At 41.8% G+C, this 25,212-nt stretch overlaps 101 pseudogenes; all 101 read left to right on the top strand.

Moving 5' to 3' along the window:
- Positions 1 to 5: 5 nt before the first annotated feature.
- LOC142747731 (5S ribosomal RNA) lies at positions 6 to 124 on the top strand (annotated as a pseudogene).
- Positions 125 to 191: 67 nt separating this feature from the next.
- Positions 192 to 310, top strand: LOC142745669 (5S ribosomal RNA; annotated as a pseudogene).
- A 254-nt stretch (positions 311 to 564) lies between these two features.
- Positions 565 to 683, top strand: LOC142744363 (5S ribosomal RNA; annotated as a pseudogene).
- Positions 684 to 750: 67 nt separating this feature from the next.
- On the top strand, positions 751 to 869 carry LOC142746349 (5S ribosomal RNA; annotated as a pseudogene).
- Positions 870 to 1,308: 439 nt separating this feature from the next.
- On the top strand, positions 1,309 to 1,427 carry LOC142746236 (5S ribosomal RNA; annotated as a pseudogene).
- A 67-nt stretch (positions 1,428 to 1,494) lies between these two features.
- Positions 1,495 to 1,613, top strand: LOC142746252 (5S ribosomal RNA; annotated as a pseudogene).
- Positions 1,614 to 1,680: 67 nt separating this feature from the next.
- On the top strand, positions 1,681 to 1,799 carry LOC142745570 (5S ribosomal RNA; annotated as a pseudogene).
- Positions 1,800 to 1,866: 67 nt separating this feature from the next.
- Positions 1,867 to 1,985, top strand: LOC142744800 (5S ribosomal RNA; annotated as a pseudogene).
- Positions 1,986 to 2,586: 601 nt separating this feature from the next.
- LOC142744955 (5S ribosomal RNA) lies at positions 2,587 to 2,705 on the top strand (annotated as a pseudogene).
- A 67-nt stretch (positions 2,706 to 2,772) lies between these two features.
- On the top strand, positions 2,773 to 2,891 carry LOC142745568 (5S ribosomal RNA; annotated as a pseudogene).
- Positions 2,892 to 2,958: 67 nt separating this feature from the next.
- On the top strand, positions 2,959 to 3,077 carry LOC142747315 (5S ribosomal RNA; annotated as a pseudogene).
- Positions 3,078 to 3,144: 67 nt separating this feature from the next.
- LOC142746234 (5S ribosomal RNA) lies at positions 3,145 to 3,263 on the top strand (annotated as a pseudogene).
- Positions 3,264 to 3,330: 67 nt separating this feature from the next.
- Positions 3,331 to 3,449, top strand: LOC142746316 (5S ribosomal RNA; annotated as a pseudogene).
- Positions 3,450 to 3,516: 67 nt separating this feature from the next.
- LOC142745567 (5S ribosomal RNA) lies at positions 3,517 to 3,635 on the top strand (annotated as a pseudogene).
- Positions 3,636 to 3,702: 67 nt separating this feature from the next.
- LOC142744788 (5S ribosomal RNA) lies at positions 3,703 to 3,821 on the top strand (annotated as a pseudogene).
- A 601-nt stretch (positions 3,822 to 4,422) lies between these two features.
- LOC142744106 (5S ribosomal RNA) lies at positions 4,423 to 4,541 on the top strand (annotated as a pseudogene).
- A 67-nt stretch (positions 4,542 to 4,608) lies between these two features.
- On the top strand, positions 4,609 to 4,727 carry LOC142743875 (5S ribosomal RNA; annotated as a pseudogene).
- Positions 4,728 to 4,794: 67 nt separating this feature from the next.
- On the top strand, positions 4,795 to 4,913 carry LOC142743756 (5S ribosomal RNA; annotated as a pseudogene).
- Positions 4,914 to 4,980: 67 nt separating this feature from the next.
- Positions 4,981 to 5,099, top strand: LOC142743879 (5S ribosomal RNA; annotated as a pseudogene).
- Positions 5,100 to 5,166: 67 nt separating this feature from the next.
- Positions 5,167 to 5,285, top strand: LOC142747543 (5S ribosomal RNA; annotated as a pseudogene).
- A 67-nt stretch (positions 5,286 to 5,352) lies between these two features.
- On the top strand, positions 5,353 to 5,471 carry LOC142746419 (5S ribosomal RNA; annotated as a pseudogene).
- A 67-nt stretch (positions 5,472 to 5,538) lies between these two features.
- Positions 5,539 to 5,657, top strand: LOC142747313 (5S ribosomal RNA; annotated as a pseudogene).
- Positions 5,658 to 5,724: 67 nt separating this feature from the next.
- LOC142744495 (5S ribosomal RNA) lies at positions 5,725 to 5,843 on the top strand (annotated as a pseudogene).
- Positions 5,844 to 5,910: 67 nt separating this feature from the next.
- Positions 5,911 to 6,029, top strand: LOC142746726 (5S ribosomal RNA; annotated as a pseudogene).
- Positions 6,030 to 6,096: 67 nt separating this feature from the next.
- On the top strand, positions 6,097 to 6,215 carry LOC142744540 (5S ribosomal RNA; annotated as a pseudogene).
- Positions 6,216 to 6,282: 67 nt separating this feature from the next.
- Positions 6,283 to 6,401, top strand: LOC142745471 (5S ribosomal RNA; annotated as a pseudogene).
- Positions 6,402 to 6,468: 67 nt separating this feature from the next.
- LOC142747312 (5S ribosomal RNA) lies at positions 6,469 to 6,587 on the top strand (annotated as a pseudogene).
- A 67-nt stretch (positions 6,588 to 6,654) lies between these two features.
- On the top strand, positions 6,655 to 6,773 carry LOC142744213 (5S ribosomal RNA; annotated as a pseudogene).
- A 67-nt stretch (positions 6,774 to 6,840) lies between these two features.
- On the top strand, positions 6,841 to 6,959 carry LOC142746277 (5S ribosomal RNA; annotated as a pseudogene).
- Positions 6,960 to 7,202: 243 nt separating this feature from the next.
- On the top strand, positions 7,203 to 7,321 carry LOC142746626 (5S ribosomal RNA; annotated as a pseudogene).
- Positions 7,322 to 7,388: 67 nt separating this feature from the next.
- Positions 7,389 to 7,507, top strand: LOC142746047 (5S ribosomal RNA; annotated as a pseudogene).
- Positions 7,508 to 7,574: 67 nt separating this feature from the next.
- LOC142746840 (5S ribosomal RNA) lies at positions 7,575 to 7,693 on the top strand (annotated as a pseudogene).
- Positions 7,694 to 7,760: 67 nt separating this feature from the next.
- On the top strand, positions 7,761 to 7,879 carry LOC142746486 (5S ribosomal RNA; annotated as a pseudogene).
- Positions 7,880 to 7,946: 67 nt separating this feature from the next.
- On the top strand, positions 7,947 to 8,065 carry LOC142746187 (5S ribosomal RNA; annotated as a pseudogene).
- Positions 8,066 to 8,132: 67 nt separating this feature from the next.
- LOC142745400 (5S ribosomal RNA) lies at positions 8,133 to 8,251 on the top strand (annotated as a pseudogene).
- Positions 8,252 to 8,504: 253 nt separating this feature from the next.
- On the top strand, positions 8,505 to 8,623 carry LOC142744328 (5S ribosomal RNA; annotated as a pseudogene).
- A 67-nt stretch (positions 8,624 to 8,690) lies between these two features.
- Positions 8,691 to 8,809, top strand: LOC142746537 (5S ribosomal RNA; annotated as a pseudogene).
- A 67-nt stretch (positions 8,810 to 8,876) lies between these two features.
- LOC142747311 (5S ribosomal RNA) lies at positions 8,877 to 8,995 on the top strand (annotated as a pseudogene).
- Positions 8,996 to 9,062: 67 nt separating this feature from the next.
- Positions 9,063 to 9,181, top strand: LOC142746233 (5S ribosomal RNA; annotated as a pseudogene).
- A 67-nt stretch (positions 9,182 to 9,248) lies between these two features.
- LOC142745685 (5S ribosomal RNA) lies at positions 9,249 to 9,367 on the top strand (annotated as a pseudogene).
- A 253-nt stretch (positions 9,368 to 9,620) lies between these two features.
- Positions 9,621 to 9,739, top strand: LOC142745566 (5S ribosomal RNA; annotated as a pseudogene).
- Positions 9,740 to 9,806: 67 nt separating this feature from the next.
- On the top strand, positions 9,807 to 9,925 carry LOC142744257 (5S ribosomal RNA; annotated as a pseudogene).
- A 67-nt stretch (positions 9,926 to 9,992) lies between these two features.
- Positions 9,993 to 10,111, top strand: LOC142746232 (5S ribosomal RNA; annotated as a pseudogene).
- Positions 10,112 to 10,178: 67 nt separating this feature from the next.
- Positions 10,179 to 10,297, top strand: LOC142745684 (5S ribosomal RNA; annotated as a pseudogene).
- A 67-nt stretch (positions 10,298 to 10,364) lies between these two features.
- Positions 10,365 to 10,483, top strand: LOC142745565 (5S ribosomal RNA; annotated as a pseudogene).
- Positions 10,484 to 10,550: 67 nt separating this feature from the next.
- Positions 10,551 to 10,669, top strand: LOC142744258 (5S ribosomal RNA; annotated as a pseudogene).
- A 67-nt stretch (positions 10,670 to 10,736) lies between these two features.
- On the top strand, positions 10,737 to 10,855 carry LOC142744776 (5S ribosomal RNA; annotated as a pseudogene).
- A 761-nt stretch (positions 10,856 to 11,616) lies between these two features.
- On the top strand, positions 11,617 to 11,735 carry LOC142744537 (5S ribosomal RNA; annotated as a pseudogene).
- A 67-nt stretch (positions 11,736 to 11,802) lies between these two features.
- LOC142746897 (5S ribosomal RNA) lies at positions 11,803 to 11,921 on the top strand (annotated as a pseudogene).
- Positions 11,922 to 11,988: 67 nt separating this feature from the next.
- On the top strand, positions 11,989 to 12,107 carry LOC142747106 (5S ribosomal RNA; annotated as a pseudogene).
- Positions 12,108 to 12,174: 67 nt separating this feature from the next.
- On the top strand, positions 12,175 to 12,293 carry LOC142747132 (5S ribosomal RNA; annotated as a pseudogene).
- Positions 12,294 to 12,360: 67 nt separating this feature from the next.
- Positions 12,361 to 12,479, top strand: LOC142743853 (5S ribosomal RNA; annotated as a pseudogene).
- A 67-nt stretch (positions 12,480 to 12,546) lies between these two features.
- On the top strand, positions 12,547 to 12,665 carry LOC142745229 (5S ribosomal RNA; annotated as a pseudogene).
- Positions 12,666 to 12,732: 67 nt separating this feature from the next.
- On the top strand, positions 12,733 to 12,851 carry LOC142746531 (5S ribosomal RNA; annotated as a pseudogene).
- Positions 12,852 to 13,104: 253 nt separating this feature from the next.
- LOC142744232 (5S ribosomal RNA) lies at positions 13,105 to 13,223 on the top strand (annotated as a pseudogene).
- Positions 13,224 to 13,290: 67 nt separating this feature from the next.
- On the top strand, positions 13,291 to 13,409 carry LOC142747375 (5S ribosomal RNA; annotated as a pseudogene).
- Positions 13,410 to 13,476: 67 nt separating this feature from the next.
- Positions 13,477 to 13,595, top strand: LOC142747839 (5S ribosomal RNA; annotated as a pseudogene).
- A 67-nt stretch (positions 13,596 to 13,662) lies between these two features.
- Positions 13,663 to 13,781, top strand: LOC142747195 (5S ribosomal RNA; annotated as a pseudogene).
- Positions 13,782 to 13,848: 67 nt separating this feature from the next.
- Positions 13,849 to 13,967, top strand: LOC142743796 (5S ribosomal RNA; annotated as a pseudogene).
- A 66-nt stretch (positions 13,968 to 14,033) lies between these two features.
- On the top strand, positions 14,034 to 14,152 carry LOC142746813 (5S ribosomal RNA; annotated as a pseudogene).
- Positions 14,153 to 14,405: 253 nt separating this feature from the next.
- Positions 14,406 to 14,524, top strand: LOC142745882 (5S ribosomal RNA; annotated as a pseudogene).
- Positions 14,525 to 15,150: 626 nt separating this feature from the next.
- Positions 15,151 to 15,269, top strand: LOC142743819 (5S ribosomal RNA; annotated as a pseudogene).
- A 66-nt stretch (positions 15,270 to 15,335) lies between these two features.
- Positions 15,336 to 15,454, top strand: LOC142746442 (5S ribosomal RNA; annotated as a pseudogene).
- A 67-nt stretch (positions 15,455 to 15,521) lies between these two features.
- On the top strand, positions 15,522 to 15,640 carry LOC142744510 (5S ribosomal RNA; annotated as a pseudogene).
- Positions 15,641 to 15,707: 67 nt separating this feature from the next.
- LOC142746021 (5S ribosomal RNA) lies at positions 15,708 to 15,826 on the top strand (annotated as a pseudogene).
- A 67-nt stretch (positions 15,827 to 15,893) lies between these two features.
- LOC142744844 (5S ribosomal RNA) lies at positions 15,894 to 16,012 on the top strand (annotated as a pseudogene).
- A 67-nt stretch (positions 16,013 to 16,079) lies between these two features.
- Positions 16,080 to 16,198, top strand: LOC142746691 (5S ribosomal RNA; annotated as a pseudogene).
- A 253-nt stretch (positions 16,199 to 16,451) lies between these two features.
- Positions 16,452 to 16,570, top strand: LOC142744843 (5S ribosomal RNA; annotated as a pseudogene).
- Positions 16,571 to 16,637: 67 nt separating this feature from the next.
- LOC142746440 (5S ribosomal RNA) lies at positions 16,638 to 16,756 on the top strand (annotated as a pseudogene).
- A 67-nt stretch (positions 16,757 to 16,823) lies between these two features.
- LOC142745298 (5S ribosomal RNA) lies at positions 16,824 to 16,942 on the top strand (annotated as a pseudogene).
- A 67-nt stretch (positions 16,943 to 17,009) lies between these two features.
- Positions 17,010 to 17,128, top strand: LOC142746315 (5S ribosomal RNA; annotated as a pseudogene).
- A 67-nt stretch (positions 17,129 to 17,195) lies between these two features.
- Positions 17,196 to 17,314, top strand: LOC142746754 (5S ribosomal RNA; annotated as a pseudogene).
- Positions 17,315 to 17,381: 67 nt separating this feature from the next.
- On the top strand, positions 17,382 to 17,500 carry LOC142745163 (5S ribosomal RNA; annotated as a pseudogene).
- Positions 17,501 to 17,567: 67 nt separating this feature from the next.
- On the top strand, positions 17,568 to 17,686 carry LOC142747576 (5S ribosomal RNA; annotated as a pseudogene).
- Positions 17,687 to 17,753: 67 nt separating this feature from the next.
- On the top strand, positions 17,754 to 17,872 carry LOC142744190 (5S ribosomal RNA; annotated as a pseudogene).
- Positions 17,873 to 17,939: 67 nt separating this feature from the next.
- LOC142745017 (5S ribosomal RNA) lies at positions 17,940 to 18,058 on the top strand (annotated as a pseudogene).
- Positions 18,059 to 18,125: 67 nt separating this feature from the next.
- LOC142743795 (5S ribosomal RNA) lies at positions 18,126 to 18,244 on the top strand (annotated as a pseudogene).
- Positions 18,245 to 18,682: 438 nt separating this feature from the next.
- LOC142745341 (5S ribosomal RNA) lies at positions 18,683 to 18,801 on the top strand (annotated as a pseudogene).
- A 67-nt stretch (positions 18,802 to 18,868) lies between these two features.
- LOC142747310 (5S ribosomal RNA) lies at positions 18,869 to 18,987 on the top strand (annotated as a pseudogene).
- A 67-nt stretch (positions 18,988 to 19,054) lies between these two features.
- On the top strand, positions 19,055 to 19,173 carry LOC142747309 (5S ribosomal RNA; annotated as a pseudogene).
- A 253-nt stretch (positions 19,174 to 19,426) lies between these two features.
- On the top strand, positions 19,427 to 19,545 carry LOC142745289 (5S ribosomal RNA; annotated as a pseudogene).
- Positions 19,546 to 19,612: 67 nt separating this feature from the next.
- Positions 19,613 to 19,731, top strand: LOC142746720 (5S ribosomal RNA; annotated as a pseudogene).
- A 439-nt stretch (positions 19,732 to 20,170) lies between these two features.
- On the top strand, positions 20,171 to 20,289 carry LOC142743804 (5S ribosomal RNA; annotated as a pseudogene).
- Positions 20,290 to 20,975: 686 nt separating this feature from the next.
- On the top strand, positions 20,976 to 21,094 carry LOC142747308 (5S ribosomal RNA; annotated as a pseudogene).
- Positions 21,095 to 21,161: 67 nt separating this feature from the next.
- LOC142746136 (5S ribosomal RNA) lies at positions 21,162 to 21,280 on the top strand (annotated as a pseudogene).
- A 439-nt stretch (positions 21,281 to 21,719) lies between these two features.
- LOC142744166 (5S ribosomal RNA) lies at positions 21,720 to 21,838 on the top strand (annotated as a pseudogene).
- Positions 21,839 to 21,905: 67 nt separating this feature from the next.
- Positions 21,906 to 22,024, top strand: LOC142746351 (5S ribosomal RNA; annotated as a pseudogene).
- A 67-nt stretch (positions 22,025 to 22,091) lies between these two features.
- On the top strand, positions 22,092 to 22,210 carry LOC142745638 (5S ribosomal RNA; annotated as a pseudogene).
- Positions 22,211 to 22,462: 252 nt separating this feature from the next.
- Positions 22,463 to 22,581, top strand: LOC142747046 (5S ribosomal RNA; annotated as a pseudogene).
- Positions 22,582 to 22,648: 67 nt separating this feature from the next.
- LOC142746400 (5S ribosomal RNA) lies at positions 22,649 to 22,767 on the top strand (annotated as a pseudogene).
- Positions 22,768 to 22,834: 67 nt separating this feature from the next.
- Positions 22,835 to 22,953, top strand: LOC142747307 (5S ribosomal RNA; annotated as a pseudogene).
- A 67-nt stretch (positions 22,954 to 23,020) lies between these two features.
- Positions 23,021 to 23,139, top strand: LOC142745202 (5S ribosomal RNA; annotated as a pseudogene).
- Positions 23,140 to 23,392: 253 nt separating this feature from the next.
- Positions 23,393 to 23,511, top strand: LOC142746411 (5S ribosomal RNA; annotated as a pseudogene).
- A 67-nt stretch (positions 23,512 to 23,578) lies between these two features.
- Positions 23,579 to 23,697, top strand: LOC142747045 (5S ribosomal RNA; annotated as a pseudogene).
- A 253-nt stretch (positions 23,698 to 23,950) lies between these two features.
- LOC142744209 (5S ribosomal RNA) lies at positions 23,951 to 24,069 on the top strand (annotated as a pseudogene).
- A 67-nt stretch (positions 24,070 to 24,136) lies between these two features.
- LOC142744842 (5S ribosomal RNA) lies at positions 24,137 to 24,255 on the top strand (annotated as a pseudogene).
- Positions 24,256 to 24,322: 67 nt separating this feature from the next.
- On the top strand, positions 24,323 to 24,441 carry LOC142743803 (5S ribosomal RNA; annotated as a pseudogene).
- A 67-nt stretch (positions 24,442 to 24,508) lies between these two features.
- Positions 24,509 to 24,627, top strand: LOC142745029 (5S ribosomal RNA; annotated as a pseudogene).
- A 67-nt stretch (positions 24,628 to 24,694) lies between these two features.
- On the top strand, positions 24,695 to 24,813 carry LOC142746748 (5S ribosomal RNA; annotated as a pseudogene).
- Positions 24,814 to 24,880: 67 nt separating this feature from the next.
- On the top strand, positions 24,881 to 24,999 carry LOC142747043 (5S ribosomal RNA; annotated as a pseudogene).
- Positions 25,000 to 25,066: 67 nt separating this feature from the next.
- LOC142746603 (5S ribosomal RNA) lies at positions 25,067 to 25,185 on the top strand (annotated as a pseudogene).
- Positions 25,186 to 25,212: the final 27 nt, after the last annotated feature.

Here is a 25,212-nt window from a genome sequence, read left to right as displayed (position 1 = left end):
TTATTGTCAATGGCCATTCTAAGCTGAATGTGCCTGCTCTCGTCAGATCGCAGAAGTTTAGCAGCTTAAGGCCTTGCTAGTACCAGTGTGGGAGACTGTCTGGGAATCCGTGGTGCGGTTGACTTTTTATTATGTCGTTTAGATTTTGTTTCACAATCAATTAAAAAGGACTATGTATTAAAGCATTTAATGTCAATGGCCATTCTAAGCTGAATGTCCCTGCTCTCGTCAGATCGCATAAATTACACAGCTTAAGGCCTCGCTAGTACCAGTGTGGGAGACTGTCTGGGAATCCGTGGTGCGGTTGACTTTTTATTATGTCGTTTAGATTTTGTTTCACAATCGATTAAAAAGGACTATGGATTAAAGCATTTAATGTCAATGGCCATTCTAAACTGAAGGTGCCTGCTCTCGTCAGATCGCAGAAGTTACACAGCTTAAGGCCTCGCTAGTACCAGTGTGGTAGACTGTCTGGGAATCCGTGGTGCGGATTGACTTATTATTATGTCGTTTAGATTTTGTTTCACAATCGATTAAATAGGACTATGGATTAAAGCATTCAACGTCAATGGCCATTCTAAGCTGAATGTGCCTGCTCTCGTCAGAACGCAGAAGTTACACAGCTTAAGGCCTCGCTAGTACCAGTGTGGGAGACTGTCTGGGAATCCGTGGTGCGATTGAATTTTTATTATGTCGTTTAGATTTTGTTTCACAATCGATTAAAAAGGACTATGGATTAAAGCATTTAATGTCAATGGCCATTCTAAGCTGAATGTCCCTGCTCTCGTCAGATCGCAGAAGTTACACAGCTTAAGGCCTCGCTAGTACCAGTGTGGGAGGCTGTCTGGGAATCCGTGGTGCGGTTGAGTTTTTATTATGTCGTTTAGATTTTGTTTCACAATCGATTAAAAAGGACTATGGATTAAAGCATTTAATGTCAATGGCCATTCTAAGCTGAATGTCCCTGCTCTCGCCAGATCGCAGAAGTTACACAGCTTAAGGCCTCGCTAGTACCAGTGTGGGAGAAAGTCTAGGAATCCGTGGTGCGGTTGACTTTTTATTATGTCGTTTAGATTTTGTTTCACAATCGATTAAAAAGGACTATGGATTAAAGCATTTAATGACAATGGCCATTCTAAGCTGAATGTGCCTGCTCTCGTCAGATCGCAGAAGTTACACAGCTTAAGGCCTCGCTAGTACCAGTGTGGGAGACTGTCTTGTAATCCGTGGTGCGGTTCACTTTTTATTATGTCGTTTAGATTTTGTTTCACAATAGATTAAAAAGGACTATGGATTAAAGCATTTAATGTCAATGGCCATTCTAAGCTGAATGTTCCTGCTCTCGTTAGATCGCAGAAGTTACACAGCTTAACGCCTCGCTAGTACCAGTGTGGGAGACTGTCTGGGAATCCGTGGTGCGGTTGACTTTTTATTATGTCGTTTAGATTTTGTTTCACAATAGATTAAAAAGGACTATGGATTAAAGCATTTAATGTCAATGGCCATTCTAAGCTGAATGTCCATGCTCTCGTCAGATCGCAGAAGTTACACAGTTTAAGGCCTCGCTAGTACCAGTGTGGGAGACTGTCTGGGAATCCGTGGTGCGGTTGACTTTTTATTATGTTGTTTAGATTTTGTTTCACAATAGATTAAATAGGACTATGGATTAAAGCATTTAATGTCAATGGCCATTCTAAGCTGAATGTCCCTGCTCTCGTCAGATCGCAGAAGTTACACAGCTTAAGGCCTTGCTAGTACCAGTGTGGGAGACTGTCTGGGAATCCGTGGTGTGGTTGACTTTTTATTATGTCGTTTAGATTTTGTTTCACAATCGATTAAAAAGGACTATGGATTAAAGCATTTAATGTCAATGGCCATTCTAAGCTGAATGTGCCTGCTCTCGTCAGATCGCAGAAATTACACAGCTTAAGGCCTCGCTAGTACCAGTGTGGGAGACTGTCTGGGAATCCGTGGTGCGGTTGACTTTTTATTATGTCGTTTAGATTTTGTTTCACAATCGATTAAAAAGGACTATGGATTAAAGCATTTAATGTCAATGGCCATTCTAAGCTGAATGTGCCTGCTCTCGTCAGATCACAGAAGTTACCCAGCTTAAGGCCTCGCTAGTACCAGTGTGGGAGACTGTCTCGGAATCCGTTGTGCGGTTGAATTTTTATTATGTCGTTTAGATTTTGTTTCACAATCGATTAAAAAGGACTATGGATTAAAGCATTTAATGTCCCTGCTCTCGTCAGATCGCAGAAGTTACACAGCTAAAGGCCTCGCTAGTACCAGTGTGGGAGACTGTCTGGGAATCCGTGGTGCGGTTGACTTTTTATTATGTTGTTTAGATTTTGTTTCACAATAGATTAAATAGGACTATGGATTAAGGCTTTTAATGACAATGGCCATTCTAAGCTGAATGTGCCTGCTCTCGTCATTTCGCAGAAGTTACACAGCTTAAGGCCTCGCTAGTACCAGTGTGGGAGACTGTCTGGGAATCCGTGGTGCGGTTGACTTTTTATTATGTCGTTTAGATTTTGTTTCACAATCGATTAAAAAGGACTATGGATTAAAGCATTTTATGTCAATGGCCATTCTAAGCTGAATGTGCCTGCTCTCGTCAGATCGCAGAAGTTACACAGCTTAAGGCCTCGCTAGTACCAGTGTGGGAGACTGTCTGGGAATCCGTGGTGCAGTTGAATTTTTATTATGTCGTTTAGATTTTGTTTCACAATCGATTAAAAAGGACTATGGATTAAAGCATTTAATGTCAATGGCCATTCTAAGCTGAATGTCCCTGCTCTCGTCAGATCGCAGAAGTTACACAGCTTAAGGCCTTGCTAGTACCAGTGTGGGAGACTGTCTGGGAATCCGTGGTGTGGTTGACTTTTTATTATGTCGTTTAGATTTTGTTTCACAATCGATCAAAAAGGACTATGGATTAAAGCATTTAATGTCAATGGCCATTCTAAGCTGAATGTGCCTGCTCTCGTCAGATCGCAGAAGTTACACAGCTTAAGGCCTCGCTAGTACCAGTGTGGGAGACTGTCTGGGAATCCGTGGTGCGGTTGACTTTTTATTATGTCGTTTAGATTTTGTTTCACAATCGATTAAAAAGGACTATGGATTAAAGCATTTAATGTCAATGGCCATTCTAAGCTGAATGTTCCTGCTCTCGTTAGATCGCAGAAGTTACACAGCTTAACGCCTCGCTAGTACCAGTGTGGGAGACTGTCTGGGAATCCGTGGTGCGGTTGACTTTTTATTATGTCGTTTAGATTTTGTTTCACAATAGATTAAAAAGGACTATGGATTAAAGCATTTAATGTCAATGGCCATTCTAAGCTGAATGTCCATGCTCTCGTCAGATCGCAGAAGTTACACAGTTTAAGGCCTCGCTAGTACCAGTGTGGGAGACTGTCTGGGAATCCGTGGTGCAGTTGACTTTTTATTATGTTGTTTAGATTTTGTTTCACAATAGATTAAATAGGACTATGGATTAAAGCATTTAATGTCAATGGCCATTCTAAGCTGAATGTCCCTGCTCTCGTCAGATCGCAGAAGTTACACAGCTTAAGGCCTTGCTAGTACCAGTGTGGGAGACTGTCTGGGAATCCGTGGTGTGGTTGACTTTTTATTATGTCGTTTAGATTTTGTTTCACAATCGATTAAAAAGGACTATGGATTAAAGCATTTAATGTCAATGGCCATTCTAAGCTGAATGTGCCTGCTCTCGTCAGATCGCAGAAATTACACAGCTTAAGGCCTCGCTAGTACCAGTGTGGGAGACTGTCTGGGAATCCGTGGTGCGGTTGACTTTTTATTATGTCGTTTAGATTTTGTTTCACAATCGATTAAAAAGGACTATGGATTAAAGCATTTAATGTCAATGGCCATTCTAAGCTGAATGTGCCTGCTCTCGTCAGATCACAGAAGTTACCCAGCTTAAGGCCTCGCTAGTACCAGTGTGGGAGACTGTCTCGGAATCCGTTGTGCGGTTGAATTTTTATTATGTCGTTTAGATTTTGTTTCACAATCGATTAAAAAGGACTATGGATTAAAGCATTTAATGTCCCTGCTCTCGTCAGATCGCAGAAGTTACACAGCTAAAGGCCTCGCTAGTACCAGTGTGGGAGACTGTCTGGGAATCCATGGTGCGGTTGACTTTTTATTATGTTGTTTAGATTTTGTTTCACAATAGATTAAATAGGACTATGGATTAAGGCTTTTAATGACAATGGCCATTCTAAGCTGAATGTGCCTGCTCTCGTCATTTCGCAGAAGTTACACAGCTTAAGGCCTCGCTAGTACCAGTGTGGGAGACTGTCTGGGAATCCGTGGTGCGGTTGACTTTTTATTATGTCGTTTAGATTTTGTTTCACAATCGATTAAAAAGGACTATGGATTAAAGCATTTTATGTCAATGGCCATTCTAAGCTGAATGTGCCTGCTCTCGTCAGATCGCAGAAGTTACACAGCTTGAGGCCTCGCTAGTACCAGTGTGGGAGACTGTCTGGGAATCCGTGGTGCGGTTGACTTTTTATTATGTCGTTTAGATTTTGTTTCACAATCGATTAAAAAGGACTATGGATTAAAGCATTTAATGTCAATGGCCATTCTAAGCTGAATGTGCCTGCTCTCGTCAGATCGCAGAAGTTACACAGCTTAAGGCCTCGCTAGTACCAGTGTGGGAGACTGTCTGGGAATCCGTGGTGCGGTTGGCTTTTTATTATGTCGTTTAGATTTTGTTTCACAATAGATTAAATAGGACTATGGATTAAGGCTTTTAATGTCAATGGCCATTCTAAGCTGAATGTGCCTGCTCTCGTCAGATCGCAGAAGTTACACAGCTTAAGGCCTCGCTAGTACCAGTGTGGGTGACTGTCCGGGAATCCGTGGTGCGGTTGACTTTTTATTATGTCGTTTAGATTTTGTTTCACAATCGATTAAAAAGGACTATGGATTAAAGCATTTAATGTCAATGGCCATTCTAAGCTGAATGTCCCTGCTCTCGTCAGATCGCAGAAGTTACACAGCTTAAGGCCTCGCTAGTACCAGTGTAGGAGACTGTCTGGGAATCCGTGGTGCGGTTGGCTTTTTATTATGTTGTTTAGATTTTGTTTCACAATAGATTGAATAGGACTATGGATTAAGGCTTTTAATGTCAATGGCCATTCTAAGCTGAATGTGCCTGCTCTCGTCAGATCGCAGAAGTTACACAGCTTAAGGCCTCGCTAGTACCAGTGTGGGAGACTGTCTGGGAATCCGTGGTGCAGTTGACTTTTTATTATGTCGTTTAGATTTTGTTTCACAATCGATTAAAAAGGACTATGGATTAAAGCATTTAATGTCAATGGCCATTCTAAGCTGAATGTCCCTGCTCTCGTCAGATCGCAGAAGTTACACAGCTTAAGGCCTCGCTAGTACCAGTGTTGGAGACTGTCTGGGAATCCGTGGTGAGGTTGACTTTTTATTATGTCGTTTAGATTTTGTTTCACAATCGATTAAAAAGGACTATGGATTAAAGCATTTGATGTCAATGGCCATTCTAAGCTGAATGTGCCTGCTCTCGTCAGATCGCAGAAGTTACACAGCTTAAGGCCTCGCTAGTACCAGTGTGGGAGACTGTCTGGGAATCCGTGGTGCGGTTGACTTTTTATTATGTCGTTTAGATTTTGTTTCACAATCGATTAAAAAGGACTATGGATTAAAGCATTTAATGTCAATGGCCATTCTAAGCTGAATGTGCCTGCTCTCGTCAGATCGCAGGAGTTACACAGCTTAAGGCCTCGCTAGTACCAGTGTGGGAGACTGTCTGGGAATCCGTGGTGCGGTTGACTTTTTATTATGTCGTTTAGATTTTGTTTCACAATAGATTAAATAGGACTATGGATTAAGGCTTTTAATGTCAATTGCCGTTCTAAGCTGAATGTGCCTGCTCTCGTCAGATGGCAGAAGTTACACAGCTTAAGGCCTCGCCAGTACCAGTGTGGGAGACTGTCTGGGAATCCGTGGTGCGGTTGACTTTTTATTATGTCGTTTAGATTTTGTTTCACAATCGATTAAAAAGGACTATGGATTAAAGCATTTAATGTCAATGGCCATTCTAAGCTGAATGTGCCTGCTCTCGTCAGATCGCAGAAGTTACACAGCTTAAGGCCTCGCTAGTACCAGTGTGGGAGACTGTCTGGGAATCCGTGGAGCGGTTGACTTTTTATTATGTCGTTTAGATTTTGTTTCACAATAGATTAAATAGGACTATGGATTAAAGCATTTAACGTCAATGGCCGTTCTAAGCTGAATGTCCCTGCTCTCGTCAGATCGCAGAAGTTACACAGCTTGAGGCCTCGCTAGTACTAGTGTAGGAGACTGTCTGGGAATCCGTGGTGCAGTTGGCTTTTTATTATGTTGTTTAGATTTTGTTTCACAATAGATTGAATAGGACTATGGATTAAGGCTTTTAATGTCAATGGCCATTCTAAGCTGAATGTGCCTGCTCTCGTCAGATCGCAGAAGTTACACAGCTTAAGGCCTCGCTAGTACCAGTGTGGGAGACTGTCTGGGAATCCGTGGTGCGGTTGACTTTTTATTATGTCGTTTAGATTTTGTTTCACAATAGATTAAATAGGACTATGGATTAAACCATTTAACGTCAATTGCCATTCTAAGCTGAATGTGCCTGCTCTCGTCAGATCGCAGAAGTTACACAGCTTAAGGCCTCGCTAGTACCAGTGTGGTAGACTGTCTGGGAATCCGTGGTGCGGTTGACTTTTTATTATGTAGTTTAGATTTTGTTTCACAATCGATTAAAAAGGACTATGGATTAAAGCATTTAATGTCAATGGCCATTCTAAGCTGAATGTGCCTGCTTTCGTCAGATCGCAGAAGTTACACAGCTTAAGCCCTCGCTAGTACCAGTGTGGGAGACTGTCTGGGAATCCGTGGTGCGGTTGACTTTTTATTATGTCGTTTAGATTTTGTTTCACAAACGATTAAAAAGGACTATGGATTAAAGCATTTAATGTCAATGGCCATTCTAAGCTGAATGTGCCTGCTCTCGTCAGATCGCAGAAGATACACAGTTTAAGGCCTCGCTAGTACCAGTGTGGGAGACTGTCTGGGAATCTGTGTTGCGGTTGACTTTTTATTATTTTGTTTCACAATAGATTAAATAGGACTATGGATTAAGGCTTTCTAATGTCAATGGCCATTCTAAGCTCAATGTGCCTGCTCTCGTCAGATCGCAGAAGTTACACAGCTTAAAGCCTCGCTAGTACCAGTGTGGGAGACTGTCTGGGAATCCGTGGTGCGGTTGACTTTTTATTATGTCGTTTAGATTTTGTTTCACAATCGATTAAAAAGGACTATGGATTAAAGCATTTAATGTCAATGGCCATTCTAAGCTGAATGTGCCTGCTCTCGTTTGATCGCAGAAGTTACACAGCTTAATGCCTCGCTAGTACCAGTGTGGGAGACTGTCTGGGAATCCGTGGTGCGGTTGACTTTTTATTATGTCGTTTAGATTTTGTTTCACAATAGATTAAATAGGACTATGGATTAAAGCATTTAACGTCAATGGCCATTCTAAGCTGAATGTGCCTGCTCTCGTCAGATCGCAGAAGTTACACAGCTTAAGGCCTCGCTAGTACCAGTGTGGGAGACTGTCTGGGAATCCGTGGTGCGGTGTAATTTTTATTATGTCGTTTAGATTTTGTTTCACAATCGATTAAAAAGGACTATGGATTAAAGCATTTAATGTCAATGGCCATTCTAAGCTCAATGTCCCTGCTCTCGTCAGATCGCAAAAGTTACACAGCTTAAGGCCTCGCTAGTACCAGTGTGGGAGACTGTCTGGGAATCCGTGGTGCGGTTGACTTTTTATTATGTCGTTTAGATTTTGTTTCACAATAGATTAAAAAGGACTATGGATTAAAGCATTTAAAGTCAATGGCCATTCTAAGCTGAATGTGCCTGCTCTCGTTAGATCGCAGAAGTTACACAGCTTAACGCCTCGCTAGTACCAGTGTGGGAGACTGTCTGGGAATCCGTGGTGCGGTTGACTTTTTATTATGTCGTTTAGATTTTGTTTCACAATCGATTAAAAAGGACTATGGATTAAAGCATTTAATGTCAATGGTCATTCTAAGCTGAATGTGCCAGCTCTCGTCAGATCGCAGAAGTTACACAGCTTAAGGCCTCGCTAGTACCAGTGTGGGAGACTGTCTGGGAATCCGTGGTGCGGTTGACTTTTTATTATGTCGTTTAGATTTTGTTTCACAATCGATTAAAAAGGACTATGGATTAAAGCATTTAATGTCAATGGCCATTCTAGGCTGAATGTGCCTGCTCTCGTCAGATCGCAGAAGTTGCACAACTTAAGGCCTCGCTAGTACCAGTGTGGTAGACTGTCTGGGTATCTGTGGTGCGGTTAACTTTTTATTATGTCGTTTAGATTTTGTTTCACAATAGATTAAATAGGACTATGGATTAAAGCATTTAACGTCAATGGCCATTCTAAGCTGAATGTGCCTGCTCTCGTCAGAACGCAGAAGTTACACAGCTTAAGGCCTCGCTAGTACCAGTGTGGGAGACTGTCTGGGAATCCGTGGTGCGGTTGAATTTTTATTATGTCGTTTAGATTTTGTTTCACAATCGATTAAAAAGGACTATGGATTAAAGCTTTTAATGTCAATGGCCATTCTAAGCTGAATGTCCCTGCTCTCGTCAGATCGCAGAAGTTACACAGCTTAAGACCTCGCTAGTACCAGTGTGGGAGACTGTCTGGGAATCCATGGTGCGGTTGACATTTTATGATGTTGTTTAGATTTTGTTTCACAATAGATTAAATAGGACTATGGATTAAGGCTTTCAATGTCAATGGCCATTCTAAGCTGAATGTGCCTGCTCTCGTCAGATCGCAGAAGTTACACAGCTTAAGGCCTCGCTAGTACCAGTGTGGGAGACTGTCTGGGAATCCGTGGTGCGGTTGACTTTTCATTATGTCGTTTAGATTTTGTTTCACAATCGATTAAAAAGGACTATGGATTAAAGCATTTAATGTCAATGGCCATTCTAAGCTGAATGTTCCTGCTCTCGTTAGATCGCAGAAGTTACACAGCTTAACGCCTCGCTAGTACCAGTGTGGGAGACTGTCTGGGAATCCGTGGTGCGGTTGACTTTTTATTATGTCGTTTAGATTTTGTTTCACAATAGATTAAAAAGGACTATGGATTAAAGCATTTAATGTCAATGGCCATTCTAAGCTGAATGTCCATGCTCTCGTCAGATCGCAGAAGTTACACAGCTTAAGGCCTCGCTAGTACCAGTGTGGGAGACTGTCTGGGAATCCGTGGTGCAGTTGACTTTTTATTATGTTGTTTAGATTTTGTTTCACAATAGATTAAATAGGACTATGGATTAAGGCTTTTAATGTCAATGGCCATTCTAAGCTGAATGTGCCTGCTCTCGTCAGATCGCAGAAGTTACACAGCTTAACGCCTCGCTAGTACCAGTGTCGGAGACTGTCTGGGAATCCGTGGTGCGGTTGAATTTTTATTATGTCGTTTAGATTTTGTTTCACAATCGATTAAAAAGGACTATGGATTAAAGCATTTAATGTCAATGGCCATTCTAAGCTGAATGTCCCTGCTCTCGTCAGATCGCAGAAGTTACACAGCTTAAGGCCTTGCTAGTACCAGTGTGGGAGACTGTCTGGGAATCCGTGGTGTGGTTGACTTTTTATTATGTCGTTTAGATTTTGTTTCACAATCGATTAAAAAGGACTATGGATTAAAGCATTTAATGTCAATGGCCATTCTAAGCTGAATGTGCCTGCTCTCGTCAGATCGCAGAAGTTACACAGCTTAAGGCCTCGCTAGTACCAGTGTGGGAGACTGTCTGGGAATCCGTGGTGCGGTTGTCTTTTTATTATGTCGTTTAGATTTTGTTTCACAATCGATTAAAAAGGACTATGGATTAAAGCATTTAATGTCAATGGCCATTCTAAGCTGAATGTTCCTGCTCTCGTTAGATCGCAGAAGTTACACAGCTTAACGCCTCGCTAGTACCAGTGTGGGAGACTGTCTGGGAATCCGTGGTGCGGTTGACTTTTTATTATGTCGTTTAGATTTTGTTTCACAATAGATTAAAAAGGACTATGGATTAAAGCATTTAATGTCAATGGCCATTCTAAGCTGAATGTCCATGCTCTCGTCAGATCGCAGAAGTTACACAGCTTAAGGCCTCGCTAGTACCAGTGTGGGAGACTGTCTGGGAATCCGTGGTGCAGTTGACTTTTTATTATGTTGTTTAGATTTTGTTTCACAATAGATTAAATAGGACTATGGATTAAAGCATTTAATGTCAATGGCCATTCTAAGCTGAATGTCCCTGCTCTCGTCAGATCGCAGAAGTTACACAGCTTAAGGCCTTGCTAGTACCAGTGTGGGAGACTGTCTGGGAATCCGTGGTGTGGTTGACTTTTTATTATGTCGTTTAGATTTTGTTTCACAATCGATTAAAAAGGACTATGGATTAAAGCATTTAATGTCAATGGCCATTCTAAGCTGAATGAGCCTGCTCTCGTCAGATCGCAGAAGTTACACAGCTTAAGGCCTCGCTAGTACCAGTGTGGGAGACTGTCTGGGAATCCGTGGTGCGGTTGACTTTTTATTATGTCGTTTAGATTTTGTTTCACAATCGATTAAAAAGGACTATGGATTAAAGCATTTAATGTCAATGGCCATTCTAAGCTGAATGTGCCTGCTCTCGTCAGATCGCAGAAATTACACAGCTTAAGGCCTCGCTAGTACCAGTGTGGGAGACTGTCTGGGAATCCGTGGTGCGGTTGACTTTTTATTATGTCGTTTAGATTTTGTTTCACAATCGATTAAAAAGGACTATGGATTGAAGCATTTAATGTCAATGGCCATTCTAAGCTGAATGTGCCTGCTCTCGTCAGATCACAGAAGTTACCCAGCTTAAGGCCTCGCTAGTACCAGTGTGGGAGACTGTCTCGGAATACGTTGTGCGGTTGAATTTTTATTATGTCGTTTAGATTTTGTTTCACAATCGATTAAAAAGGACTATGGATTAAAGCATTTAATGTCCCTGCTCTCGTCAGATCGCAGAAGTTACACAGCTAAAGGCCTCGCTAGTACCAGTGTGGGAGACTGTCTGGGAATCCGTGGTGCGGTTGACTTTTTATTGTCGTTTAGATTTTGTTTCACAATCGATTAAAAAGGACTATGGATTAAAGCATTTAATGTCAATGGCCATTCTAAGCTGAATGTGCCTGCTCTCGTCAGATCACAGAAGTTACCCAGCTTAAGGCCTCGCTAGTACCAGTGTGGGAGACTGTCTCGGAATACGTTGTGCGGTTGAATTTTTATTATGTCGTTTAGATTTTGTTTCACAATCGATTAAAAAGGACTATGGATTAAAGCATTTAATGTCCCTGTTCTCGTCAGATCGCAGAAGTTACACAGCTTAAGGCCTCGCTAGTACCAGTGTGGGAGACTGTCTGGGAATCCGTGGTGCGGTTGACTTTTTATTATGTCGTTTAGATTTTGTTTCACAATCGATTAAAAAGGACTATGGATTAAAGCATTTAATGTCAATGGCCATTGTAAGCTGAATGTGCATGCTCTCGTTAGATCGCAGAAGTTAAACAGCTTAACACCTCGCTAGTACCAGTGTGGGAGACTGTCTGGGAATCCGTGGTGCGGTTGACTTTTTATTATTTCGTTTAGATTTTGTTTCACAATAGATTAAATAGGACTATGGATTAAAACATTTAACGTCAATGGCCATTCTAAGCTGAATGTGCATGCTCTCGTCAGATCGCAGAAGTTACACAGCTTAACGCCTCGCTAGTACCAGTGTGGGTGACTGTCTGGGAATCCGTGGTGCGGTTGACTTTTTATTATGTCGTTTAGATTTTGTTTCACAATAGATTAAATAGGACTATGGATTAAACCATTTAACGTCAATGGCCATTCTAAGCTGAATGTGCCTGCTCTCGTTAGATCGCAGAAGTTACACAGCTTAACGCCTCGCTAGTACCAGTGTGGGTGACTGTCTGGGAATCCATGGTGCGGTTGACTTTTTATTATGTCGTTTAGATTTTGTTTCACAATCGATTAAAAAGGACTATGGATTAAAGCATTTAATGTCAATGGCCATTCTAAGCTGAATGTGCCTGCTCTCGTTAGATCGCAGAAGTTACACAGCTTAACGCCTCGCTAGTACCAGTGTGGGAGACAGTCTGGGAATCCGTGGTGCGGTTGACTTTTTATTATGTCGTTTAGATTTTGTTTCACAATCGATTAAAAAGGACTATGGATTACAGCATTTAATGTCAATGGCCATTCTAAGCTGAATGTGCCTGCTCTCGTCAGATCGCAGAAGCTACACAGCTTAAGGCCTCGCTAGTACCAGTGTGGGAGACTGTCTGGGAATCCGTGGTGCGGTTGACTTTTTATTATGTCGTTTAGATTTTGTTTCACAATCGATTAAAAAGGACTATGGATTAAAGCATTTAATGTCAATGGCCATTCTAAGCTGAATGTGCCTGCTCTCGTCAGATCGCAGAAGTTACACAGCTTAAGGCCTCGCTAGTACCAGTGTGGGAGACTGTCTGGGAATCCGTAGTGCGGTTGACTTTTTATTATGTCGTTTAGATTTTGTTTCACAATCGATTAAAAATGACTATGGATTAAAGCATTTAATGTCAATGGCCATTCTAAGCTGAATGTGCCTGCTCGCGTTAGATCGCAGAAGTTACACAGCTTAACGCCTCGCTAGTACCAGTGTGGGTGACTGTCTGGGAATCCGTGGTGCGGTTGACTTTTTATTATGTCGTTTAGATTTTGTTTCACAATAGATTAAATAGGACTATGGATTAAACCATTTAACGTCAATGGCCATTCTAAGCTGAATGTGCCTGCTCTCGTCAGATCGCAGAAGTTACACAGCTTAAGGCCTCGCTAATACCAGTGTGGGAGACTGTCTGGGAATCCGTGGTGAGGTTGAATTTTTATTATGTCGTTTAGATTTTGTTTCACAATCGATTAAAAAGGACTATGGATTAAAGCATTTAATGTCAATGGCCATTCTAAGCTGAATGTCCCTGCTCTCGTCAGATCGCAGAAGTTACACAGCTTAAGGCCTCACTAGTACCAGTGTGGGAGACTGTCTGGGAATCCGTGGTGCGGTTGACTTTTTATTATGTCGTTTAGATTTTGTTTCACAATCGATTAAAAAGGACTATGGATTAAAGCATTTAATGTCAATGGCCATTCTAAGCTGAATGTGCCTGCTCTCGTCAGATCGCAGAAGTTACACAGCTTAAGGCCTCGCTAGTACCAGTGTGGGAGACTCTCTGGGAATCCGTGGTGCGGTTGACTTTTTATTATGTCGTTTAGATTTTGTTTCACAATCGATTAAAAAGGACTATGGATTAAAGCATTTAATGTCAATGGCCATTCTAAGCTGAATGTCCCTGCTCTCGTCAGATCGCAGAAGTTACACAGCTTAAGGCCTCGTTAGTACCAGTGTGGGAGACTGTCTGGGAATCCGTGGTGCGGTTGACTTTTTATTATGTCGTTTAGATTTTGTTTCACAATCGATTAAAAAGGACTATGGATTAAAGCATTTAATGTTAATGGCCATTCTAAGCTGAATGTGCCTGCTCTCGTTAGATCGCAGAAGTTACACAGCTTAACGCCTCGCTAGTACCAGTGTGGGAGACTGTCTGGGAATCCGTGGTGTGGTTGACTTTTTATTATGTCGTTTAGATTTTGTTTCACAATAGATTAAAAAGGACTATGGATTAAAGCATTTAATGTCAATGGCCATTCTAAGCTGAATGTGCCTGCTCTCGTCAGATCGCAGAAGTTACACAGCTTAAGGCCTCGCTAGTACCAGTGTGGGAGACTGTATGGGAATCCGTGGTGCGGTTGACTTTTTATTATGTCGTTTAGATTTTGTTTCACAATAGATTAAATAGGACTATGGATAAAGCATTTAACGTCAATGGCCATTCTAAGCTGAATGTGCCTGCTCTCGTCAGAACGCAGAAGTTACACAGCTTAAGTCCTCGCTAGTACCAGTGTGAGAAACTGTCTGGGAATCCGTGGTGCGGTTGACTTTTTATTATGTCGTTTCGATTTTGTTTCACAATCGATTAAAAAGGACTATGGATTAAAGCATTTAATGTCAATGGCCATTCTAAGCTGAATGTCCCTGCTTTCGTCAGATCGCAGAAGTTACACAGCTTAATGCCTCGCTAGTACCAGTGTGGGAGACTGTCTGGGAATCCGTGGTGCGGTTAAATTTTTATTACGTCGTTTAGATTTTGTTTCACAATCGATTAAAAAGGACTATGGATTAAAGCATTTAATGTCAATGGCCATTCTAAGCTGAATGTCCCTGCTCTCGTCAGATCGCAGAAGTTACACAGCTTAAGGCCTCGCTAGCACCAGTGTGGGAGACTGTCTGGGAATACGTGGTGCGGTTGACTTTTTATTATGTCATTTAGAATTTGTTTCACAATCGATTAAAAATAATAATAAACTAAAGCTTTAAAAGTTAATGGCTATTCTTAGGTGAAATGTGCCTTTTCTCGTCAAATCGCAGATCAATAACACTTTAACACCTCGCTAGTACCAGTGTGGGAGATTTTCTGGGCTTTCGTGGTGCTGTTGACTTTTTATTATGTCGTTTAGAATTTCTTTCACAATTGTTTAAAAATAAAAATAGACTAAAGCTTTAAAAGTTAATAGCCATTCTAAGCTTAAATGTGCCTTTTCTCGTCAAATCGCAGATATATAACACTTTAAGGCCTCGCTAGTACGAGTGTGAGAGACTGTCTGGGAATCCGAGGTGCGGTTGACTTTTTATTATGTCGTTTAGATTTGTTTCACAATCGATTAAAATGGACTATGGATTAAAGCATTTAACGTCAATGGCCATTCTAAGCTGAATGTGCCTGCTCTTGTCAGATCGCAGAAGTTACACAGGTTAAGGCCTTGCTAGTACCAGTGTGGGAGACTGTCTGGGAATCCGTGTTGCGGTTGACTTTTTATTATGTCGTTTAGATTTTGTTTCACAATCGATTAAAAAGGACTATGGATTAAAGCATTTAACGTCAATGGCCATTCTAAGCTGAATGTTCCTGCTCTCGTCAGATCGCAGAAGTTACACAGCTTAAGGCCTCGCTAGTACCAGTGTGGGAGACTGTATGGGAATCCGTGGTGCGGTTGACTTTTTATTATGTCGTTTAGATTTTGTTTCACAATAGATTAAATAGGACTATGGATAAAGCATTTAACGTCAATGGCCATTCTAAGCTGAATGTGCCTGCTCTCGTCAGAACGCAGAAGTTACACAGCTTAAGTCCTCGCTAGTACCAGTGTGGGAAACTGTCTGGGAATCCGTGGTGCGGTTGAATTTTTATTATGTCGTTTAGATTTTGTTTCACAATCGATTAAAAAGGACTATGGATTAAAGCATTTAATGTCAATGGCCATTCTAAGCTGAATGTCCCTGCTCTCGTCAGATCGCAGAAGTTACACAGCTTCAGGCCTCGCTAGTACCAGTGTGGGAGACTGTTTGGGAATCCGTGGTGCGATTGACTTTTTATTATGTCGTTTAGATTTTGTTTCACAATCGATTAAAAAGGACTATGGATTAAAGCATTTAATGTCAATGGCCATTCTAAGCTGAATGTGCCTGCTCTCGTTAGATCGCAGAAGTTACCCAGCTTAACGCCTCTCTAGTACCAGTGTGGGAGACTGTCTGGGAATCCGTGGTGCCGTTGACTTTTTATTATGTCGTTTAGATTTTGTTTCACAATAGATTAAATAGGACTATGGATTAAAGCATTTAACGTCAATGGCCATTCTAAGCTGAATGTGCCTGCTCTCGTCAGATCGCAGAAGTTACACAGCTTAAGGCCTCGCTAGTACCAGTGTGGGAGACTGTCTGGGAATCCGTGGTGCGGTTGAATTTTTATTATGTCGTTTAGATTTTGTTTCACAATCGATTAAAAAGGACTATGGATTAAAGCATTTAATGTCAATGGCCATTCTAAGCTGAATGTGCCTGCTCTCGTCAGATCGCAGAAGTTACACAGCTTAAGGCCTCGCTGTTACCAGTGTGGGAGACTGTCTGGGAATCTGTGGTGCGGTTGACTTTTTATTATGTCGTTTAGATTTTGTTTCACAATCGATTAAAAAGGACTATGGATTAAAGCATTTAATGTCAATGGCCATTCTAAGCTGAATGTGCCTGCTCTCGTTAGATCGCAGAAGTTACCCAGCTTAACGCCTCGCTAGTACCAGTGTGGAAGACTGTCTGGGAATCCGTGGTGCGGTTGACTTTTTATTATGTCGTTTCGATTTTGTTTCACAATAGATTAAATAGGACTATAGATTAAAGCATTTAACGTCAATGGCCATTCTAAGCTGAATGTGCCTGCTCTCGTCAGATCGCAGAAGTTACACAGCTTAAGGCCTCGCTAGTACCAGTGTGGGAGACTGTCTGGGAATCCGTGGTGCGGTTGAATTTTTATTATGTCGTTTAGATTTTGTTTCACAATCGATTAAAAAGGACTATGGATTAAAGCATTTAATGTCAATGGCCATTCTAAGCTGAATGTGCCTGCTCTCATCAAATCGCAGAAGTTACACAGCTTAAGGCCTCGCTAGTACCAGTGTGGGAGACTGTCTGGGAATCCATGGTGCGGTTGACTTTTTATTATGTCGTTTAGATTTTGTTTCACAATCGATTAAAAAGGACTATGGATTAAAGCATTTAATGTCAATGGCCATTCTAAGCTGAATGTGCCTGCTCTCGTCAGATCGCGGAAGTTACACAGCTTAAGGCCTCGCTGGTACCAGTGTGGGAGACTGTCTGGGAATCCGTGGTGCGGTTGACTTTTTATTATGTCGTTTAGATTTTGTTTCACAATCGATTAAAAATGACATTGGATTAAAGCATTTAATGTCAATGGCCATTCTAAGCTGAATGTGCCTGCTCTCGTCAGATCGCAGAAGTTACACCGCTTAAGGCCTCGCTAGTACCAGTGTCGGAGACTGTCTGGGAATCCGTGGTGCGGTTGACTTTTTATTATGTCGTTTAGATTTTGTTTCACAATAGATTAAATAGGACTATGGATTAAAGCATTTAATGTCAATGGCCATTCTAAGCTGAATGTCCCTGCTCTCGTCAGATTGCAGAAGTTACACCGCTTAAGGCCTCGCTAGTACCAGTGTGGGAGACTGTATGGGAATCCGTGGTGCGGTTGACTTTTTATTATGTCGTTTAGATTTTGTTTCACAATAGATTAAATAGGACTATAGATTAAAGCATTTAACGTCAATGGCCATTCTAAGCTGAATGTGCCTGCTCTCGTCAGATCGCAGAAGTTACACAGCTTAAGGCCTCGCTAGTACCAGTGTGGGAGACTGTCTGGGAATCCGTGGTGCGGTTGAAATTTTATTATGTCGTTTAGATTTTGTTTCACAATCGATTAAAAAGGACTATGGATTAAAGCATTTAATGTCAATGGCCATTCTAAGCTGAATGTGCCTGCTCTCGTCAGATCGCAGAAGTTACACAGCTTAAGGCCTTGCTAGTACCAGTGTGGGAGACTGTCTGGGAATCCATGGTGCGGTTGACTTTTTATTATGTCGTTTAGATTTTGTTTCACAATCGATTAAAAAGGACTATGGATTAAAGCATTTAATGTCAATGGCCATTCTAAGCTGAATGTGCCTGCTCTCGTCAGATCGCGGAAGTTACACAGCTTAAGGCCTCGCTAGTACCAGTGTGGGTGACTGTTTGGGAATCCGTGGTGCGGTTGACTTTTTATTATGTCGTTTAGATTTTGTTTCACAATCGATTAAAAATGACTATGGATTAAAGCATTTAATGTCAATGGCCATTCTAAGCTGAATGTGCCTGCTCTCGTCAGATCGCAGAAGTTACACCGCTTAAGGCCTCGCTAGTACCAGTGTGGGAGACTGTCTGGGAATCCGTGGTGCGGTTGACTTTGTATTATGTCGTTTAGATTTTGTTTCACAATCGATTAAAAAGGACTATGGATTAAAGCATTTAATGTCAATGGCCATTCTAAGCTGAATGTGCCTGCTCTCGTCAGATCGCAGAAGTTACACAGCTTAAGGCCTCGCTAGTACCAGTGTGGGAGACTGTATGGGAATCCGTGGTGCGGTTGACTTTTTATTATGTCGTTTAGATTTTGTTTCACAATAGATTAAATAGGACTATGGATAAAGCATTTAACGTCAATGGCCATTCTAAGCTGAATGTGCCTGCTCTCGTCAAAACGCAGAAGTTACACAGCTTAAGTCCTCGCTAGTACCAGTGTGGGAAACTGTCTGGGAATCCGTGGTGCGGTTGATTTTTTATTATGTCGTTTAGATTTTGTTTCACAATCGATTAAAAAGGACTATGGATTAAAGCATTTAATGTCAATGGCCATTCTAAGCTGAATGTCCCTGCTCTCGTCAGATCGCAGAAGATACACAGCTTAATGCCTCGCTAGTACCAGTGTGGGAGACTGTCTGGGAATCCGTGGTGCGGTTGAATTTTTATTATGTCGTTTAGATTTTGTTTCACAATCGATTAAAAAGGACTATGGATTAAAGCATTTAATGTCAATGGCCATTCTAAGCTGAATGTCCCTGCTCTCGTCAGATCGCAGAAGTTACACAGCTTAAGGCCTCGCTAGTACCAGTGTGGGAGACTGTCTGGGAATCCGTGGTGCGGTTGAATTTTTATTATGTCGTTTAGATTTTGTTTCACAATCGATTAAAAAGGACTATGGATTAAAGCATTTAATGTCAATGGCCATTCTAAGCTGAATGTGCCTGCTCTCGTCAGATCGCAGAAGTTACACAGCTTAAGGCCTCGCTAGTACCAGTGTGGGAGACTGTCTGGGAATCCGTGGTGCGGTTGACTTTTTCTTATGTCGTTTAGATTTTGTTTCACAATCGATTAAAAAGGACTATGGATTAAAGCATTTAATGTCAATGGCCATTCTAAGCTGAATGTGCCTGCTCTCGTCAGATCGCAGAAGTTACACAGCTTAAGGCCTCGCTAGTACCAGTGTGGGAGACTGTCTGGGAATCCGTGGTGCGGTTGACTTTTTATTATGTCGTTTAGATTTTGTTTCACAATCGATTAAAAAGGACTATGGATTAAAGCATTTAATGTCAATGGCCATTCTAAGCTGAATGTGCCTGCTCTTGTTAGATCGCAGAAGTTACACAGCTTAACGCCTCGCTAGTACCAGTGTGGGAGACTGTCTGGGAATCCGTGGTACGGTTGACTTTTTATTATGTCGTTTAGATTTTGTTTCACAATAGATTAAATAGGACTATGGATTAAAGCATTTAAAGTCAATGGCCATTCTAAGCTGAATGTCCCTGCTCTCGTCAGATTGCAGAAGTTACACAGCTTAAGGCCTCGCTAGTACCAGTGTGGGAGACTGTCTGGGAATCCGTGGTGCGGTTGACTTTGTATTATGTAGTTTAGATTTTCTTTCACAATCGATTAAAAAGGACTATGGATTAAAGCATTTAATGTCAATGGCCATTCTAAGCTGAATGTCCCTGCTCTCGTCAGATCGCAGAAGTTACACAGCTTAATGCCTCGCTAGTACCAGTGTGGGAGACTGCCTGGGAATCCGTGGTGCGGTTGAATTTTTATTATGTCGTTTAGATTTTGTTTCACAATCGATTAAAAAGGACTATGGATTAAAGCATTTAATGTCAATGGCCATTCTAAGCTGAATGTCCCTGCTCTCGTCAGATCGCAGAAGTTACACAGCTTAAGGCCTCGCTAACACCAGTGTTGGAGACTGTCTGGGAATCCGTGGTGCGGTTGACTTTTTATTATGTCGTTTAGATTTTGTTTCACAATCGATTAAAAAGGACTATGGATTAAAGCATTTAATGTCAATGGCCATTCTAAGCTGAATGTGCCTGCTCTCGTTAGATCGCAGAAGTTACCCAGCTTAACGCCTCGCTAGTACCAGTGTGGGAGACTGTCTGGGAATCCGTGGTGCGGTTGAATTTTTATTATGTCGTTTAGATTTTTTTTCACAATCGATTAAAAAGGACTATGGATTAAAGCATTTAATGTCAATGGCCATTCTAAGCTGAATGTGCCTGCTCTCGTCAGATCGCAGAAGTTACACAGCTTAAGGCCCCGCTAGTACCAGTGTGGGAGACTGTCTGGGAATCCGTGGTGCGGTTGACTTTTTATTATGTCGTTTAGATTTTGTTTCACAATCGATTAAAAAGGACTATGGATTAAAGCATTTAATGTCAATGGCCATTCTAAGCTGAATGTGCCTGCCCTCGTCAGATCGCAGAAGTTACACAGCTTAAGGGTATGTTCACACGTAGTCAACCAAAACGTCTGAAAATCCAGAGCTGTTTTCAAGGGAAAACAGACCCTGCTTTTCAGAAGTTTTTTTACCAACTCGCATTTTTCGCGGCGTTTTTCGCGCCGTTTTCGCGGCGTTTTTTACGTCCGTTTTTGGAGCTGTTTTCATTGGAGTCTATGAGAAAACAGCTCCAAAAACGTCTGAAAGAAGTGTCCTGCACTTCTTTTGACGAGGCTGTATTTTTACGAGTCGTCGTTTGACAGCTGTCAAACGACGACGCGTAAATAACAGGTCGTCTGCACAGTACGTCGGCAAACCCATTCAAATGAATGGGCAGATGTTTGCCGACGTATTGGAGCCATATTTTCAGATGTAAAACGAGGCATAATACGCCTCGTATACGTCTGAAATTTGGCCGTGTGAACATACCCTAAGGCCTCGCTAGTACCAGTGTGGGAGACTGTCTGGGAATCCGTGGTGTGGTTGACTTTTTATTATGTCGTTTAGATTTTGTTTCACAGTCGATTAAAAAGGACTATGGATTAAAGCATTTAATGTCAATGGCCATTCTAAGCTGAATGTGCCTGCTCTCGTCAGATCGCAGAAGTTACACAGCTTAAGGCCTCGCTAGTACCAGTGTGGGAGACTGTCTGGGAATCCGTGGTGCGGTTGACTTTTTATTATGTCGTTTAGATTTTGTTTCACAATAGATTAAATAGGACTATGGATTAAGGCTTTTAATGTCAATGGCCATTCTAAGCTGTATGTGCCTGCTCTCGTCAGTTCGCAGAAGTTACACAGCTTAAGGCCTCGCTAGTACCAGTGTGGGAGACTGTCTGGGAATCCGTGGTGCGGTTGCCTTTTTATTATGTCGTTTAGATTTTGTTTCACAATCGATTAAAAAGGACTATGGATTAAAGCATTTAGTGTCAATGGCCATTCTAAGCTGAATGTCCCTGCTCTCGTCAGATCGCAGAAGTTACACTGCTTAATGCCTCGCTAGTACCGGTGTGGGAGTCTGTCTGGGAATCCGTGGTGCGGTTGAATTTTTATTATGTCGTTTAGATTTTGTTTCACAATCGATTAAAAAGGACTATGGATTAAAGCATTTAATGTCAATGGCCATTCTAAGCTGAATGTCCCTGCTCTCGTCAGATCGCAGAAGTTACACAACTTAAGGCCTCGCTAGCACCAGTGTTGGAGACTGTCTGGGAATCCGTGGTGCGGTTGACTTTTTATTATGTCGTTTAGATTTTGTTTCACAATCGATTAAAAAGGACTATGGATTAAAGCATTTAATGTCAATGGCCATTCTAAGCTGAATGTGCCTGCTCTCGTCAGATCGCAGAAGTTACCCAGCTTAAGGCCTCGCTAGTACCAGTGTGGGAGACTGTCTGGGAATCCGTGGTGCGGTTGACTTTTTATTATGTCGTTTAGATTTTGTTTCACAATAGATTAAATAGGACTATGGATTAAAGCATTTAACGTCAATGGCCATTCTAAGCTGAATGTGCCTGCTCTCGTCAGATCGCAGTAGTTACACAGCTTAAGGCCTCGCTAGTACCAGTGTGGGAGTCTGTCTGGGAATCCGTGGTGCGGTTGAATTTTTATTATGTCGTTTAGATTTTGTTTCACAATCGATTAAAAAGGACTATGGATTAAAGCATTTAATGTCAATGGCCATTCTAAGCTGAATGTGCCTGCTCTCGTCAGATCGCAGAAGTTGCACAGCTTAAGGCCTCGCTAGTACCAGTGTGGGAGACTGTATGGGAATCCGTGGTGCGGTTGACTTTTTATTATGTCGTTTAGATTTTGTTTCACAATAGATTAAATAGGAGTATGGATAAAGCATTTAACGTCAATGGCCATTCTAAGCTGAATGTGCCTGCTCTCGTCAGAACGCAGAAGTTACACAGCTTAAGTGCTCGCTAGTACCAGTGTGGGAAACTGTCTGGGAATCCGTGGTGCGGTTGAATTTTTATTATGTCGTTTAGATTTTGTTTCACAATCGATTAAAAAGGACTATGGATTAAAGCATTTAATGTCAATGGCCATTCTAAGCTGAATGTCCCTGCTCTCGTCAGATCGCAGAAGTTACACAGCTTAATGCCTCGCTAGTACCAGTGTGGGAGACTGTCTGGGAATCCGTGGTGCGGTTGAATTTTTATTATGTTGTTTAGATTTTGTTTCACAATCGATTAAAAAGGACTATGGATTAAAGCATTTAATGTCAATGGCCATTCTAAGCTGAATGTCCCTGCTCTCGTCAGATCGCAGAAGTTACACAGCTTAAGGCCTCGCTAGTACGAGTGTGGGAGACTGTCTGGGAATCCGTGGTGCGGTTGAATTTTTATTATGTCGTTTAGATTTTGTTTCACAATCGATTAAAAAGGACTATGGATTAAAGCATTTAATGTCAATGGCCATTCTAAGCTGAATGTGCCTGCTCTCGTCAGATCGCAGAAGTTACACAGCTTAAGGCCTCGCTAGTACCAGTGTGGGAGACTGTCTGGGAATCCGTGGTGCGGTTGACTTTTTATTAAGTCGTTTAGATTTTGTTTCACAATAGATTAAATAGGACTATGGATTAAGGCTTTTAATGTAAATGGCCATTCTAAGCTGTATGTGCCTGCTCTCGTCAGATCGCAGAAGTTACACAGCTTAAGGCCTCGCTAGTACCAGTGTGGGAGACTGTCTGGGAATCCGTGGTGCGGTTGACTTTTTATTATGTCGTTTAGATTTTGTTTCACAATCGATTAAAAAGGACTATGGATTAAAGCATTTAATGTCAATGGCCATTCTAAGCTGAACGTGCCTGCTCTCGTTAGATCGCAGAAGTTACACAGCTTAACGCCTCGCTAGTACCAGTGTGGGAGACTGTCTGGGAATCCGTAGTGCGGTTGACTTTTTATTATGTCGTTTAGATTTTGTTTCACAATAGATTAAATAGGACTATGGATTAAAGCATTTAATGTCAATGGCCATTCTAAGCTGAATGGCCCTGCTCTCGTCAGATTGCAGAAGTTACACAGCTTAAGGCCTCGCTAGTACCAGTGTGGGAGACTGTCTGGGAATCCGTGGTGCGGTTGACTTTGTATTATGTAGTTTAGATTTTCTTTCACAATCGATTAAAAAGGACTATGGATTAAAGCATTTAATGTCAATGGCCATTCTAAGCTGAATGTCCCTGCTCTCGTCAGATCGCAGAAGTTACACAGCTTAATGCCTCGCTAGTACCAGTGTGGGAGACTGTCTGGGAATCCGTGGTGCGGTTGAATTTTTATTATGTCGTTTAGATTTTGTTTCACAATCGATTAAAAAGGACTATGGATTAAAGCATTTAATGTCAATGGCCATTCTAAGCTGAATGTCCCTGCTCTCGTCAGATCGCAGAAGTTACACAGCTTAAGGCATCGCTAGCACCAGTGTTGGAGACTGTCTGGGAATCCGTGGTGCGGTTGACTTTTTATTATGTCGTTTAGATTTTGTTTCACAATCGATTAAAAAGGACTATGGATTAAAGCATTTAATGTCAATGGCCATTCTAAGCTGAATGTGCCTGCTCTCGTCAGATCGCAGAAGTTACACAGCTTAAGGCCTCGCTAGTACCAGTGTGGGAGACTGCCTGGGAATCCGTGGTGCGGTTGACTTTTTATTATGTCGTTTAGATTTTGTTTCACAATAGATTAAATAGGACTATGGATTAAAGCATTTAACGTCAATGGCCATTCTAAGCTGAATGTGCCTGCTCTCGTCAGATCGCAGAAGTTACACAGCTTAAGGCCTCGCTAGTACCAGTGTGGGAGACTGTCTGGGAATCCGTGGTGCGGTTGAATTTTTATTATGTCGTTTAGATTTTGTTTCACAATCGATTAAAAAGGACTATGGATTAAAGCATTTAATGTCAATGGCCATTCTAAGCTGAATGTGCCTGCTCTCGTCAGATCGCAGAAGTTACACAGCTTAAGGCCCCGCTAGTACCAGTGTGGGAGACTGTCTGGGAATCCGTGGTGCGGTTGACTTTTTATTATGTCGTTTAGATTTTGTTTCACAATCGATTAAAAAGGACTATGGATTAAAGCATTTAATGTCAATGGCCATTCTAAGCTGAATGTGCCTGCCCTCGTCAGATCGCAGAAGTTACACAGCTTAAGGCCTCGCTAGTACCAGTGTGGGAGACTGTCTGGGAATCCGTGGTGCGGTTGACTTTTTATTATGTCGTTTAGATTTTGTTTCACAGTCGATTAAAAAGGACTATGGATTAAAGCATTTAATGTCAATGGCCATTCTAAGCTGAATGTCCCTGCTCTCGTCAGAACGCAGAAGTTACACAGCTTAAGTCCTCGCTAGTACCAGTGTGGGAAACTGTCTGGGAATCCGTGGTGCGGTTGAATTTTTATTATGTCGTTTAGATTTTGTTTCACAATCGATTAAAAAGGACTATGGATTAAAGCATTTAATGTCAATGGCCATTCTAAGCTGAATGTCCCTGCTCTCGTCAGATCGCAGAAGTTACACAGCTTAATGCCTCGCTAGTACCAGTGTGGGAGACTGTCTGGGAATCCGTGGTGCGGTTGAATTTTTATTATGTCGTTTAGATTTTGTTTCACAATCGATTAAAAAGGACTATGGATTAAAGCATTTAATGTCAATGGCCATTCTAAGCTGAATGTCCCTGCTCTCGTCAGATCGCAGAAGTTACACAGCTTAAGGCCTCGCTAGTACCAGTGTGGGAGACTGTCTGGAAATCCGTGGTGCGGTTGAATTTTTATTATGTCGTTTAGATTTTGTTT

Source organism: Rhinoderma darwinii, chromosome 2 (assembly GCF_050947455.1).
Source record: "Rhinoderma darwinii isolate aRhiDar2 chromosome 2, aRhiDar2.hap1, whole genome shotgun sequence".
Taxonomy (NCBI): domain Eukaryota; kingdom Metazoa; phylum Chordata; class Amphibia; order Anura; family Rhinodermatidae; genus Rhinoderma; species Rhinoderma darwinii.
Note: the sequence above shows the minus strand (reverse complement) of the source record. Positions and strands in the feature narration are given on the sequence as shown.